Here is a 13,244-nt window from a genome sequence, read left to right on the forward strand (position 1 = left end):
TGCCATAAAATTACACCCAGATAATAACTCATCCGAGCACATTTCTAGCTCGAGGAGAACAAACTCATACGATCCCACAAAATTTCAACCCTGGCTGACCCAAAGCCCGACCAGGATAATTTGTATTTCCTGCCTTGGAAACAGAAATGTGCTCCCATCAAACGTGCACCACCTAAACTCCTCATTCCTGCTCACACTTTACCGCTGTATTTTCGGCATCAGGAGCAACAGGGCTGTTATTACTCATCTTTCCTTCGTATTTGTCTGAAACAAATATATAGCTGTGTGCACAAAAACCCTTAAATCATCCCCAGGAGCTGTTTATCCTTCGGGCTGCTTCGCTCCTTGTTGTCTCCGTGTAGTTTCAAAATACACACATGCAGCAACATGCACTTATCAGCACACACACCCCTCAGAGCCGTGACTGGAGCACCAGGAATACACAAAAGCCCCTGGAAATGTGAAGGGATTACTGAATATTCCAAATTCTGAACAGTTTTTTGAGGGGTTTTTTTGCCAGTGGAAGCTCACCGAGTCACTAAGAGAGTATAGCAGATTTACTATATCTCTGTTTCAATCTGCTAAATTACACCACAGCCAGAATCAGGTTTTTACAACAACTGCAAACCAAAGGCCTGAGGTTCTTTTTCTCCCTATGGAATGGTGTCTGCCAGAAATTCGAGGCTCAGGGGACCCGATGGAGAACAGTAGTAGAAAAATGTGTTATTTCTGCTTCAGGCAAGCATCTGGGCCATGCCTACTTCTTGCTTCTCAGGGAGCTGACAGCAGAGAGCTCAGATACAAGACCTACAAAACCACAAAATTTGGCAGTCGAAACACAAAAGGGGAGTAGCAGAGAGACAGAACCGTGCAGGAATCAGCTGCAGCCTCAGCGAGTCACTGCTGGGTTTTACAAACCCCTGCCTGGGGTTTGACACGGCACACGTGAATCAGAGCAGGCGTTTTGGAGAGAGAGCTGTTCCTTTGCTCAGTCACAGGACACAGCAGAGATGAAAGGAGGGTAAAGGGATGGCAGAGCCCACTGTGTGCAGTGCACTGCTCTGGGACACGGACACTGGGATCCAGAGTGGATCCGTGCACCCAGGCACGGAGGTTTTGTCATTGCAGAGTTGTCTAAAGCGAGGCTGCACCCAGACATGAGGATTTGGGGTTTCACCTGGGACAGGAACGGGTGAGGTGCCGAAGCGTGGCAGGACAGGGATGCTCAGGGAGAGCTTTATGGGGACAGTGTCCAAGAGCCCATCTCAGGAAGTGCAGACTCTGAGAGAAATCTCTCGTTCTGCTGAAACAGCACCAGAGCAAACAGAGACAGAGCTGCTCCCCAGCCCAGCCCAGGCACAAAGCAATGGGCCAGACCAGGCTTGGCAAAACCCTGGGTCACAGCCAGAGGGGCTCCAGAGCTGCCTGCAGGTCTGTGCCCCTGGATGGGGCAGCCTCCCTCCAGGCAGCAAACCAAAGCTTCTCCCTCAGATTCAGCTTTTCCCTTTTCATTGCCTGTGATCCACTAGGTAACGAGGAAAAGTCCCCCCACCTTTGATGCCAACGTGATTGATTGCAGCTTTTATACAGGTTTGCTGTATTGACACACACAGTGTATAATTTCCCCCCATTTGAATTTCTAATTCCCTTGATATTGGTGGAGTTTCTCAGTTAAGGAACTTTTCTCAAGTCAGAAGTGTGAGTAATTTTCACATGATCAGCGCTGCATGAATACTAAAAAGAGGGAAAGAGAGAGAAGCACGTTAATGACAGTCCCTCAGGAGATGGTCAGGAGGTACAGAGGGACATTAAGGATCTGCTTTGATGCCACACTTGTTCCAGCATCATCCCACACTCAGCTGAGTCCCATCCTCAGAAACAGTTAAAACTCTGCCCCCAGCTCACTAAAGTTACAAAGACGTTTGCAAGGCTGTCTCAGGAAGGCTGGAAAAATCTCTTTGCTCTCTCAGTCCTTGAATATGAAGAACCCACCAGCAGAAACTCCTTCTAAGAGAATTTAGGAGACAGCTCTGGTTCAACACAAAGATTGTTCTTCCTTTAGCACACCAGGGACTTAGTGAATTATTGTTCTCTTTGCATTGAAGAGTAGTTTCTTGGGCATGTATGTAGGATAAATGCTTTGAAAGCTCTGTTTAGCTCGAGAATCACAACTTTTATGCTGTACAGCTAGATTTCCAGATAACGCTCTGGACCTTATTACTTTTTTTTGGAATGAGCTCAGACTGAGGTTTTCCAGGAGCAGATAACAAAGGCAGAGGTGCCTCAGGCTGGCTGGATTGGCATGGCTGGGTTGGAAGATTGGGATCTGAGAGAAGCTGGACCCTGCAACCCTGGGGTTTCTGAGGAGCTGCCCTCCAAACACAGGAGAGCCCAGCCCAGCCCAGCCCCGTGTCCCTCTGGCTCTGCTCATCCTAACTTTGCCTCTCAAATGTTGAGGGGGCTCTGGTCTAGCAGGAAGAGGTATTTAAGTAACGTGGATAAAATACCAAGATGTGGCTGTTACTCATCAGCATCTATTCTTCAACTAACTGAGGAGAAATGTTCTTTAAAAAGAAAAGACAAAAAAAACCCCAAAAACCACCAAACGCAAAACCCAACCAGCGGTGATCTAATCGCTTTAAAGATAAATTATTCTTTGCCAAACCTGTACTGTGAGACAATTAATTACAAGGAGATCTGGCAAATCTTAATTCATTGCGCTGTGGCGTCGAATTCTGTCCTCTGGCAGCAGCAAGGAGCGGGTCAGTGTGAATGGAAGACAAATTGATCATTTGTGACAAGGTTCATTTTGGTGAAATTGTTGTGTTTTTCTCCTTCCCCAACGACTTTCCCCCCCCCCCCCCCCGCTTTTTTTTTTTTTTTTTTTGACTGATGTGCTAAGAATAGACCTTCCTGACTTTGAAATGATGCTGTTCTTCAGTGAATGTCACAGCTTTGGATTTAAAAGAGAATGTGACACTTAAAACGCTTGACAATAGGACGACTTTGTAATTCAGATGATGCTGGAGGAGCCCCGCTCGCTGCTGCGCTCAGTTTGCAGCAAAAGATGCACCACGGAGGAGAAGGAGACGGGAGCTGGTGCTGGGTGGAGGACAACACCTCCCACTTCTCCACCCCGGCAAGAAAAGGCAGAGGCAGCTGCTGACAGCTCCTGAAATGCTGCTCCTTTAGCAGCAGCGGGGAAGGAGAGCAGCTCATTGTTTGGGGGCTGGAGAAGGGGTGAGCGCAGCCCCAAGGCACAGCGTTACTGTCCCCAGCACAGGGGGGACAGGCAGGGCTGAAGGAGGTGACACCGGGGGGACAGGAGAGCCCCGAGGGCTAAAATTCAGCAGGGTTGTTCTGGATCCCGGCCTGGGAGAAAGAAAAGGTTCAAAGGGCAGCCTCTCCCAAAATGAGCCACCCACAACATCAGGGAAAATGTAAATGCTCAGATGCTGGGGGGAAAAAAGAAAAACCCAGCCCTGCTTGAAGTGCATTTGTCATTTAATAGTTAGATTTGCTAAATGAGCCGAGATGCTGGAATAGTTGATAATCCCAGGGGGACTGGCGTGGCCTCAGTGCTGCATTTCACAGCGGCTGCACGGGAGCTGCCAAGGAATCCAAACCCCGGGTAATCACAGTGCTTGGTTTCAAGCCTGCAGTAAATGTGCTTTTGACGACTACAGCCTCTCAGGGTGTTCAATTCATTTCATTTATTATCTGGTGCCCTTTGGCTCCCTGAGAACAAGCAATGTACTGCAAAAGCCTCGAGACAGACTTCTCATTCCATCCTGCAAGCCTCCAGGAGAGAACCAAACACAGATTTCGGCAAGGCAACGACTACCCAGGACAGAATCATTTTGTAGAGCTGCTGGCACATAAAGCTCCAATATCGAGCTGAAAACTGCGTCCCAGGCTGTGAGAGAGCGGAGGGGATGAATCAGGCTGGGCAGGGAAATGGACACATTGTCTGGGATGAGGTGGAGGCATCAATCCCAGAGCAATCCCAGCAGCAGGGAGGGGAGCTGGGCAGGGAGAAGCCGGAGCTTTCCTGTGGCAGCTGAGGAGAGGAAGAGGATGGAGAGAGGGATGGAGGGAGAGAGGGATGGAGGGAGAGAGGGAGGGAGGTTGCTCCATCTCCTCGGAGATGGTGGCTGAGGGAGAGGTAACTATGGAGATGCTTCAAAGGGGCTCCAGCCAAAAAGGAAGGAAAGAGAAGGGACACAAATGTCTGATTGTTCCTCGAGAGGATGCAGGAACAGCCTGTTCCAGGCCCTCGGGAAGCTGCAGCAGCGGAGCTGGGAGAGGGGAGTGGTGCTGGGAAAGGCTGAATCCTGGGTTTGTGTCATCCCCGTACCCATGAGGAAGACAGCCCACACATCTGTCAATAATGAGGCCATTAGAATAATTGATTTGCTACAGAGCAGGGGAGTCAGCTTTGAAATGTTCTGTTTCTCAGCTGACACCCTGAATTTTGGAGGTGGGTTACTGAACTTCAGAGCGTGGAAAAGAACGGCCAGAAAAAGTGACTGGAGCTGTCTAAGGAGAGCTCAGCAACAGAACATGACTCAGTTCCAGCAGGGGATGGGGTTGGGAACTTAGGGGGAGAGAGAAACAATAAGGTTAAAACTGGAGCTGGCTGACATTTAAAGAACGTGGTTTTTTTCAACCAGAACAAATCTGTGTGGAATATGTTTTTGTTGTTGTTGATATTTAACAGTCTTTGACAGGGGAAAAAAAATAAGCTTTTAAAATTATTTTTTTAAAAGATATTTCATTTTTGCTGGGCTAGGTACCTCTTTCTCTGTTTGTCACATCCCTTAATAGAGTCCAGGGGAAAAAAAAAACCAAACAAACAAATAAGCCAGCCAGGAATCCTGCCTCTTTTCTTTCATATCATCGAGGAAAACAAAATAGCACTTTCCATCAGTTCAGCTATTCCAAATTCCCTGAGTCCCAAATTGTATAAGACAAGGAGCTGTCTCCTCTGAAAGCAAGGGCTGAAATCAGTGAGCTCCAGTTTATGGGCTCAGCCTCCAAAGCAAGCCCATACATCCAAATATCCAAACCTGCTGTCAACAGTGGCCCAGTGCCCGGCTGGAATGCCTTCCACACCGATCCAGAAGCTGCTGCACATTTATTCTCGGTTTCACATCGTGTCTCAGTCACAGCCAGGAAACAGCCTAGAATGTCCAGGAACCTGACAGATCTGTCCCCAGGGCTCTGCAGGGTCACCTCAGCCCCAGGGTGTCCCTGTCCCCTGCCCAGGGTGGGAGCATCAGCCTCTGGCCAGATGGCTCTGCTCTGCAGCACAGTTGGGAGGATTTGTAATGGCTCATGTTGCCCACTCCATCCCAGATGCTGAAATAAATGCAGGCTGGAATTGCCTGTCAGAGAGACCTGGATCAAAGCATTCAGCCAAAACATGTTGGGAAGCCTTCTCCTACCTTGGAATGGGCTCCTGGTGGTCAGGTTCTGTGCTGCTCCCTTTATCACACAGTGAAGGCTTTGCCCAAATAACCAGAGCAGGGCTCAGCTGAGCCCCGGCAGCCCCCGAGCTCGGAACGAGCCCAGCTCCCAGCCCTGCCCCGGGCACAGCGTGTGGGATGTCTGAACGCAGGGACACAGCAGTGAGCTGTGCTCACTGACCTGTCCCTCAGGGATCAGCCTGGCCTCGCTCCTGTCCCTGTCCCGTCCCTGTCACTGCTCCAGCACACCCATGTCACTGCAGCTCTGCCCTTCCAGCCTCCCCTCCCCTGGCAAGTGCACGGCTTGGTGACAGCCAGCAGCACTCCAGCCCCGGGACAGCGGCGAGCAGGAGTGTGCAGGGCACAGGAGGGAATCCCAGCAGGATTGTCTAAAATCCAGGAAAGAATCTTGGCAGGATTGTCCAGGGTCCAGGAGAGAATCCTGGCAGGATTGTCCAGGATCCAGGAGAGAATCCAGGCAGGAGTGTGCAGGGCACAGGAGAGAATCCAGGCAGGATTGTCCAGGATCCAGGAGAGAATCCAGGCAGGATTGTCCAGGATCCAGGAGAGAATCCAGGCAGGATTGTCTAAAAACCAGGAAAGAATCCAGGCAGGATTGTCCAGGATCCAGGAGAGAATCTAGGCAGGATTGTCTCCAAGATCCAGGACAGCACCCAGGCAGGATTGTCCAGGATCCAGGACAGCACCCAGGCAGGATTGTCCAGCCCCAGGACAGCACCCAGGCAGGATTGTCCAGCCCCAGGACAGCACCCAGGCAGGATTGTCCAGGGTCCAGGAGATAATACAGGCAGGATTGTTCAGCCCCAGGACAGCACCCAGGCAGGAGTGTCCCTGCACATCTGCCAGCCCAGCCTGCAGCCAGCGTGCTGTGGCTGTCAGCGCAGGGATGTGCGCAGGGACACGCACTCCTCTGGAGTCTGCACTCCAATAGGGCCACGGGAGGGATTTGGGATTGGATTTCCCTCAATTCAAGAGATTTGTCACCACGGATCCCAGGAGCAGGCGGGGGCAGTTTCAGCAGGAAGGGCAGCCCCGACACTTTGGCTTTGTCGCGGTGTTGGGAGCTCTGGGCAATCCTGGCTCCCAGCAAGGAACACTTTTCTCTGTTAGTGCTGAAAACTTGCACGGGGAGGAGGGGATGGGGGATCAGCCCCTCACTGCTGCCAGCAGGGACCTGTCCCACAGAGTGACACTCCTGGGCAGCACCACCTGAGCCATCCCCTTCCCTTCTGCAGCTGCCACAGCTCCACACCATTAATTAGCGCTCATCCATCAGGGCAAGGACCTTGGCGTGTGACACCAGATCAAATTCTGTTAATTCCTCCAGCCCCCGAATACTTTATAGATATTAATTAGGGGTGTGAGCTGTGTGAAAGATATTATAAAAGTGAGCTCTGGAAACACAGATCAGAAAAGACAGAGAGATAAATCACAGGCAGGCAGCTGCTCATCACACTTGGCTTCCAGCGGAACACTGAGCTTTATTCTGGACTAACGGAGAGCAGCAAAATCTCTGTTAATGGTGCAGAAAAACATGAGGGTCTTTTCTTGCCCTTTTTTTTTTTTTTTTAAAGTAATAAGTTTCCAGACAAGTCCTGACATCCTGATTTACACCCCATAACAATTCCAGTTATTCCAGATTATTCCCACTGCAATTGGGCACTTCTTTGATCATCTCCTTGGAGCAATTCTGACCCAAGCTCTAAAAATCTGTTCCAGCGTTAATACTATTAAAAAAAGGTGTATGTAGGAATTTTTTTGCTATTATTTTGAGAAGAGAAGAGAGGTGGATTTGTCACTCAGCTGGGCTGGGAGTGTGGGAACTTCAGCAGAGGGGAAGCTTTGAGCTTCAGCCAAGTTGCAGCACCAGTGTAAAACACAATTCAGTCAAGGGAAAACTGTCCGTAAAGTCAGTCCTCACACAGATCGAGGTCTGGCTGTGACCCTGCTGGGTGGGTGAACACACAGACACCACACGGGCTGGAAATCAGAAGGCATTTTCTAAACAGAAGAAAGGATTTCTGAAACAAATATCCCATAGGAGTAAGAGCTTCACTAAATCTGAGCCAGGGCTTGCTGAGCTCAAGATGAGATCGTACAAAAAGAAGTTTACAACAGGAGGGGACCAGGCCCAGAGCTCCAGGGGCTGCCTGACCATCCTGCCCGTTTTGCATAATTGTGACCCTTTGAAAATTCCCTGTTTAATCAGCCAGGATATCTGTCACCGGTAGAGGCCCAGACCCATTAAACTCCATATTCTGTGCATTGTCCTATAAATAGCCTGAACATGATGTTCCTCAGTGTTGGAAAAGATTAAATGATAAAGTTCATTGGAAATGATGTTCTGTTGCTTTAATGGTGCCAAGGGTAAGGTAGCATTAAAAGGAGAGGCACAGAGGAGGAGAGGGGAATCTTTCATCTCTGGAAAGTAATGAAGAGGCCCAAAATAAGATCAAGGTCTGGCTGTAAGTGGCTCTATCAAATTATATAGGGATATAATGAGTTCTACACTACCTAATTTCCATATGCAGCTCTATAACATCTCCCCCTAAGTGAAAGGGACAGAATATTTGAACTTGGCTCAAAAGCTGTTTAATGTAAAGGTTTGAGAGGAAGTAAAAATCCAGATGTGCATACTTTGTTTCTTAGGGGGGAAAGAACGAGGTTAAAAGAAGAAAAAGTTCCTCCTAGATCCTGTAGCAGTGTTGTGCTCTGTTTAACTCCACAATCTGCTTGTCACCTTTTCCATCTGCCAGAATCTACACGTCCTTTCCATCTAGAATTTAAAGTCCAAACCCCCAAAACAAGCAACAGACGTGGACAAAAGTGAGAAAATCATTCACTTGCTGAATGGCTGTGTTAGTTCACCTTGAGAATAAAAAAACAGATCCAAACCACTCCACTGATGGCTTTGGAGAGGAGAGCAGCGTTATTCCAGCCTTAACGGCCCAGTGGTGCTCACCTATAATATTCAAACTATTTTGAATATTACCGGTGATCAGCAATCACCAATAATATTCAAACTCTTATTTATTGAGGAATTAGCATGTTATGGTTAATTAACTTGAGTAGCTGCACTTTCTGCCGGGAATTCTCACGGTGTGGTTTCAGCAGTAAAGGGAGATGGGGCAGGACAGAGCATCTCTGACGTGAGGAGAGGGGGAGGCTGTGGCCTCAGAGGGAGCTCCTCCACGCAGGAATACCCTCAGGTGTGCAGGTCTGGAGAGACCCAAAACCCGCCTGGATACAGGGTGGAGATGGCTCTAGGTCAGGTGACCCTGTTAATATTTGAATACCTTCAGGTGTGCAGGGTTTGGAATTGATCCAAATCCACCTGGAGACAGGGTGGAGGTGGCTCAAGGTCAGGTGTCCTCAATGTTTGAATACCCTCAGGTGTGCAGGGTTTGGAATAGCTCCAAATCCACCTGGAGACAGGGTGGAGGTGGCTCTAGGTCAGGTGTCCTCAATGTTTGAATACCCTCAGGTGTGCAGGGTTTGGAATAGCTCCAAATCCACCTGAGACAGGGTGGAGGTGGCTCTAGGTCAGGTGTCCTCAATGTTTGAATACCCTCAGGTGTGCAGGGTTTGGAATAGCTCCAAATCCACCTGAGACAGGGTGGAGGTGGCTCTAGGTCAGGTGTCCTCAATGTTTGAATACCCTCAGGTGTGCAGGTCTGGAGATACCCAAAAAACACCTGGAGACAAGGAGGAGGTGGCTCTAGGTCAGGTGTCCTCAATGTTTGAATATCCTCAAGTGTGCAGGGTTTGGAATTGATCCAAATCCAACTGGAGACAGGGTGGAGGTGGGTCTAGGTCAGGTGTCCTCAATGTTTGAATATCCTCAGGTGTGCAGGGTTTGGAATGGCTCCAAATCCACCTGGAGACAAGGAGGAGGTGGCTCTGGGTCAGGTGTCCTCAATGTTTGAATACCTTCAGGTGTGCAGGTCTGGAGATACCCAAAATCCACCTGGAGACAGGGTGGAGGTGGCTCTAGGTCAGGTGTCCTCAATGTTTGAATACCCTCAGGTGTGCAGGTCTGGAGAGACCCAAAAAACACCTGGAGACAAGGAGCAGGTGGCTCTAGGTCAGGTGTCCTCAATGTTTGAATACCCTCAGGTGTGCAGGGTTTGAAGCTGTTCCTGGACACGGGGTGGAGGTGGCTCTGGGTCAGGTGACCCCGTTAATGTTTGAATACCCTCAGGTGTGCACATCTGGAGCTGTTCCTGGACACAGGGTGGAGGTGGCTCTGCAGAGTTGCACCAGCTGACCCATGACTGGATTCCAGAGGTCCTTTCCAACCTCATCCTGAGAGTGATAACGCTAAAAACAGCTCCAGTGCAGAGGGACAAGGGGCTGCAGGGCCTGCAGAGGGTTCCTGATGTACAGGTGCTCCCCTCCCTGCTTGCTCAGGAACAGAAGATCTGGAAAGCTGAAGTTGCCTGGCAAATATGGAACTGTGTCATAGGTCGTAGCTTAATCATTTTTATCCCACATAAATCAAGAGTGAGCGTTATCTCCATGAGAACTGGATGAAAATCATTAATAAATAATAATTAGGTGTTTCCTGAGCCTGCCATCTGGTAAGCATTTCTCCCAGCCAGCACCTCCTGCTCCCTGCGCTCCTCCAAAAGCAACAAGATGAACTCAGGCTCTTCTCTCTCCTCTGCCAGTCCCTCTGGTTAGTGCAGACACCCGGGATGCTGCACCCTCCTCACCTGTGCAGGTCTTTGCTGCCCTTCCTGCTTGTTCTGAGCCTCTGGTTTCCTAAAAACCAGCAAACCCCACAAGTTACTGAGCCCTGCCTTCCATCCTGCTCCGAGAAACACGTGGGCTCCGAGATAACCAAATTAATCGCCCTAACCCGTAAGTGGCTGTCATTAGTATTATTATTTTCATCATATAAATTATCTTCCAGATTAGGTCATATGCATTTTGAGATCCTGTGGTTTCCTAGCAACTCCTCTCCCCATCTCCATGCAGACACAGTGTGCCGTTTGCTTTTCCTTTTTTAGCCTCCTGTGCAGGGGTTATTTCAGTAACAGTGATCTCAGGCCCAGCCCTGGTGACCTTTAGTCTGTCACATCTGGGGGAGAAGATGCAGAAGACAACCATCTCCCCCAAAATGATGTTTGCAGCAGAAGGCCAGAGAACCGCAGACCTCCAGCGCCCATCCTGTGCCCAGAGAGCAGCGCTGAGCTCTGCAGGACAGGCATGACAAAAACATGCCCACATGTGGTAAAATCTGGCAGGATTTGGAAGATCTTCGACCCTTCTTTACTGTCAGGCTTGATCGAAGTGCCAGACCCCCAGAGGGACACAGGACAGGTACCCAAACACCAGGCAGAGCTTGTGTCACCTGGAGAGACGCTGGCCAAAGAATTCACACTGGCACACAGACATTCACAGGAAAACCTGAGCTGCTGTTCCAGCGTTGTTTCTAGTCCAATGGAGGAAACTGTCTGGAGGGCCAAACCAATTTTAGGCACCAATTTTAATTAACTTCTCTAGCTGAGTTAATCAAGATATCTACCAAATTTAATCACGATGGGGACCCGGAGTTGGGCGCTGCGACGATCCCCGCCAATCCTTTGTGTAAGGAGAGCAGGATTAACTTCTGTCCTGCCCCACTGACATTTTTTAAAATAACATCGTCTGTTCTAAGCTACAAAAGCTGTGGGGCTTAATTATTTAGATAGCAAGTGGCCCTGTTTCAAAAGGAAAAGGGAACAGACCTCAGAACCATCTCCACTCCACATGGAGTACAGCTATTAATATTTGATCCCCTGCTAGCCTGGAGGCAGAGGGAATAATGTTCATTACAACAGCCTGAGACTGAATCCACTTTCACAATTGACTGAACTGAAGATGAAGATGAACCTTTCCTGCTACAGGTGAGGTAAGCTGGGCACTGGCAATTTTATCCAAATTCCCCGATTTTATCGAGCACAGGGAGAAATGGGAACTTTCAGTGGTGAGCACCAGAGCATCCCTGGAAAAAACACCACTGCACCCCAAAATCCACTCCTGATGAGAGGAGAGAGATCACTGTGAAAAGTGAGGAACAGACACACAAAAGCACATGCTTGTGTTTAGAAGAAACAATTTAATGGGAATGTAATTATCAGGAGCGGAGGGACAATGTCATGTTCCTGGAAAATGAAATATTGCTCAGTCCCTTATCCCGGCTCTCTCCCACGGCTCCCGTTCCGTAGCAGCAGTCCCCATGGATTTTGTTCCAGGTTACAGCCTCAGGCCAGTCCTTCTCTGGGCCCAGAGCAGCAGAGCAGCTTGGGAAAATCTTCAGAAAAAGTGAAGATGCAATTTCACTTTCTGCTGTGCTCTCAGTCTGCGCCTTGCTCCTGTCTCAGGCTGGGAGCACCTTGGCCTGGCACAGAGATCTCACTCTCACACACAGAGATCAGGAGGCTCGGCGTTAAAATGGGACAGTGAAATCTAGGTGAGGTGTAGAAAATAAAGCCAATTTCAGATGGCCCCATTTTGGGGGAGGGGGGTCAAGACCTATTTTTCAGACTGGTCATAGTCTGTGCCACCCAATTAAAGCTGCAAACTTTACCTCGTGCACGTCCTTGCCTGAGAAATTGTCTGCTTAAGCACAGGATAAATAAATTTTGAGGATAAATAAATAATTCCAATATTTCCAACACTGAGGGCCAGAGTGGCTCGCACCTGGACAGGGATAGAGCTCCTGAAGTGGCTCCACTCTGGACCCACTGCAGATATTTGCCTCCTGCCTTTCCCCTTCCTACAGTGTTTACCCGTTAGCACCTCTAATTAGGAGGGAAAATCACGAGCTCCATGTTATTTAAGGGATTATGCAGCATTTTAAACTACAGCACAATGTAATTATTTTTTAATAGCTGCAGCTATTTCATGTATTTACTTTCAATGGTGTTTGAGTCATAAATTAACAGTAGAAAGGAAAAAAGGCAAATCACTCGACAGAGAAGCAGGCAGCAATTGAAGAGAAAAACTAAAATGCTAAAAGGAATTATCAAAAAATAATCAAAAAGGAAGAGGTAGGGTCTTAGTTTTTCTTGTTGGCATTATTCTGGACAGCTTCTTCTCACCTGACTTGTTCCCCTGCGGATGTGTATTTTTGGGCAGAGTTCTTTTATCAGATGCCACAGTTAATGAAGTCGCAGTGCCAGAGCAGGGACACGGGCTGGGCTCACCTCTGTCCCTGTGCTGCTGCAGCACGAGCAGAGCAGGGGACGGAGCTCAGAGAGAAAGTGGGGCTGGGAGGGCGCAGGGTGCTGGGGGGAACTGAGAAATGGAGGCACCTCGTGTGCAGAGCACCTGAGCTCTGAACAGCACCCACTGCCCCTGTACCCCGAGCACGGCCAGGACCAGGCTCCAGGGCTCTGCACGCCCCCCAGAAGTGAACTTTGGGAGGCACAAAGGGGCCTGCAGCACCCCACTGCAGCACCCCACTGCAGCACCCCACTGCAGCACCCCACTGCAGCACCCTGTTCTCTTTCCCCGTAATGCCATTGTCCCCATCCCTAATGCCATTGTCCCCTATCCCAAACCCCACTGTCCCATCCCTAACCCCACTGTCATCACCCTAACCCCACTGTCCCTATCCTAACCCCACTGTCCCATCCCTAACCCTGCTGTCCCATCCCTAAGGCCATTGTCCCATCCCTAACCCCACTGTTCCTATCCTAACTTCACTGTCCCATCCCTAACCCCGCTGTCCCATCCCTAACCCCACTGTCATCACCCTAACCCCAC

The 13,244-nt window shown here is 49.4% G+C and overlaps 1 protein-coding gene across 4 annotated transcripts in view; it reads left to right on the forward strand.

Moving 5' to 3' along the window:
- Nucleotides 1-13,244, forward strand: part of KCND3 (potassium voltage-gated channel subfamily D member 3) — a 110,408-nt gene that overhangs the window by 83,514 nt on the left and 13,650 nt on the right. The window lies entirely within an intron of this gene.

Source organism: Hirundo rustica, chromosome 24, assembly GCF_015227805.2.
Source record: "Hirundo rustica isolate bHirRus1 chromosome 24, bHirRus1.pri.v3, whole genome shotgun sequence".
Taxonomy (NCBI): domain Eukaryota; kingdom Metazoa; phylum Chordata; class Aves; order Passeriformes; family Hirundinidae; genus Hirundo; species Hirundo rustica.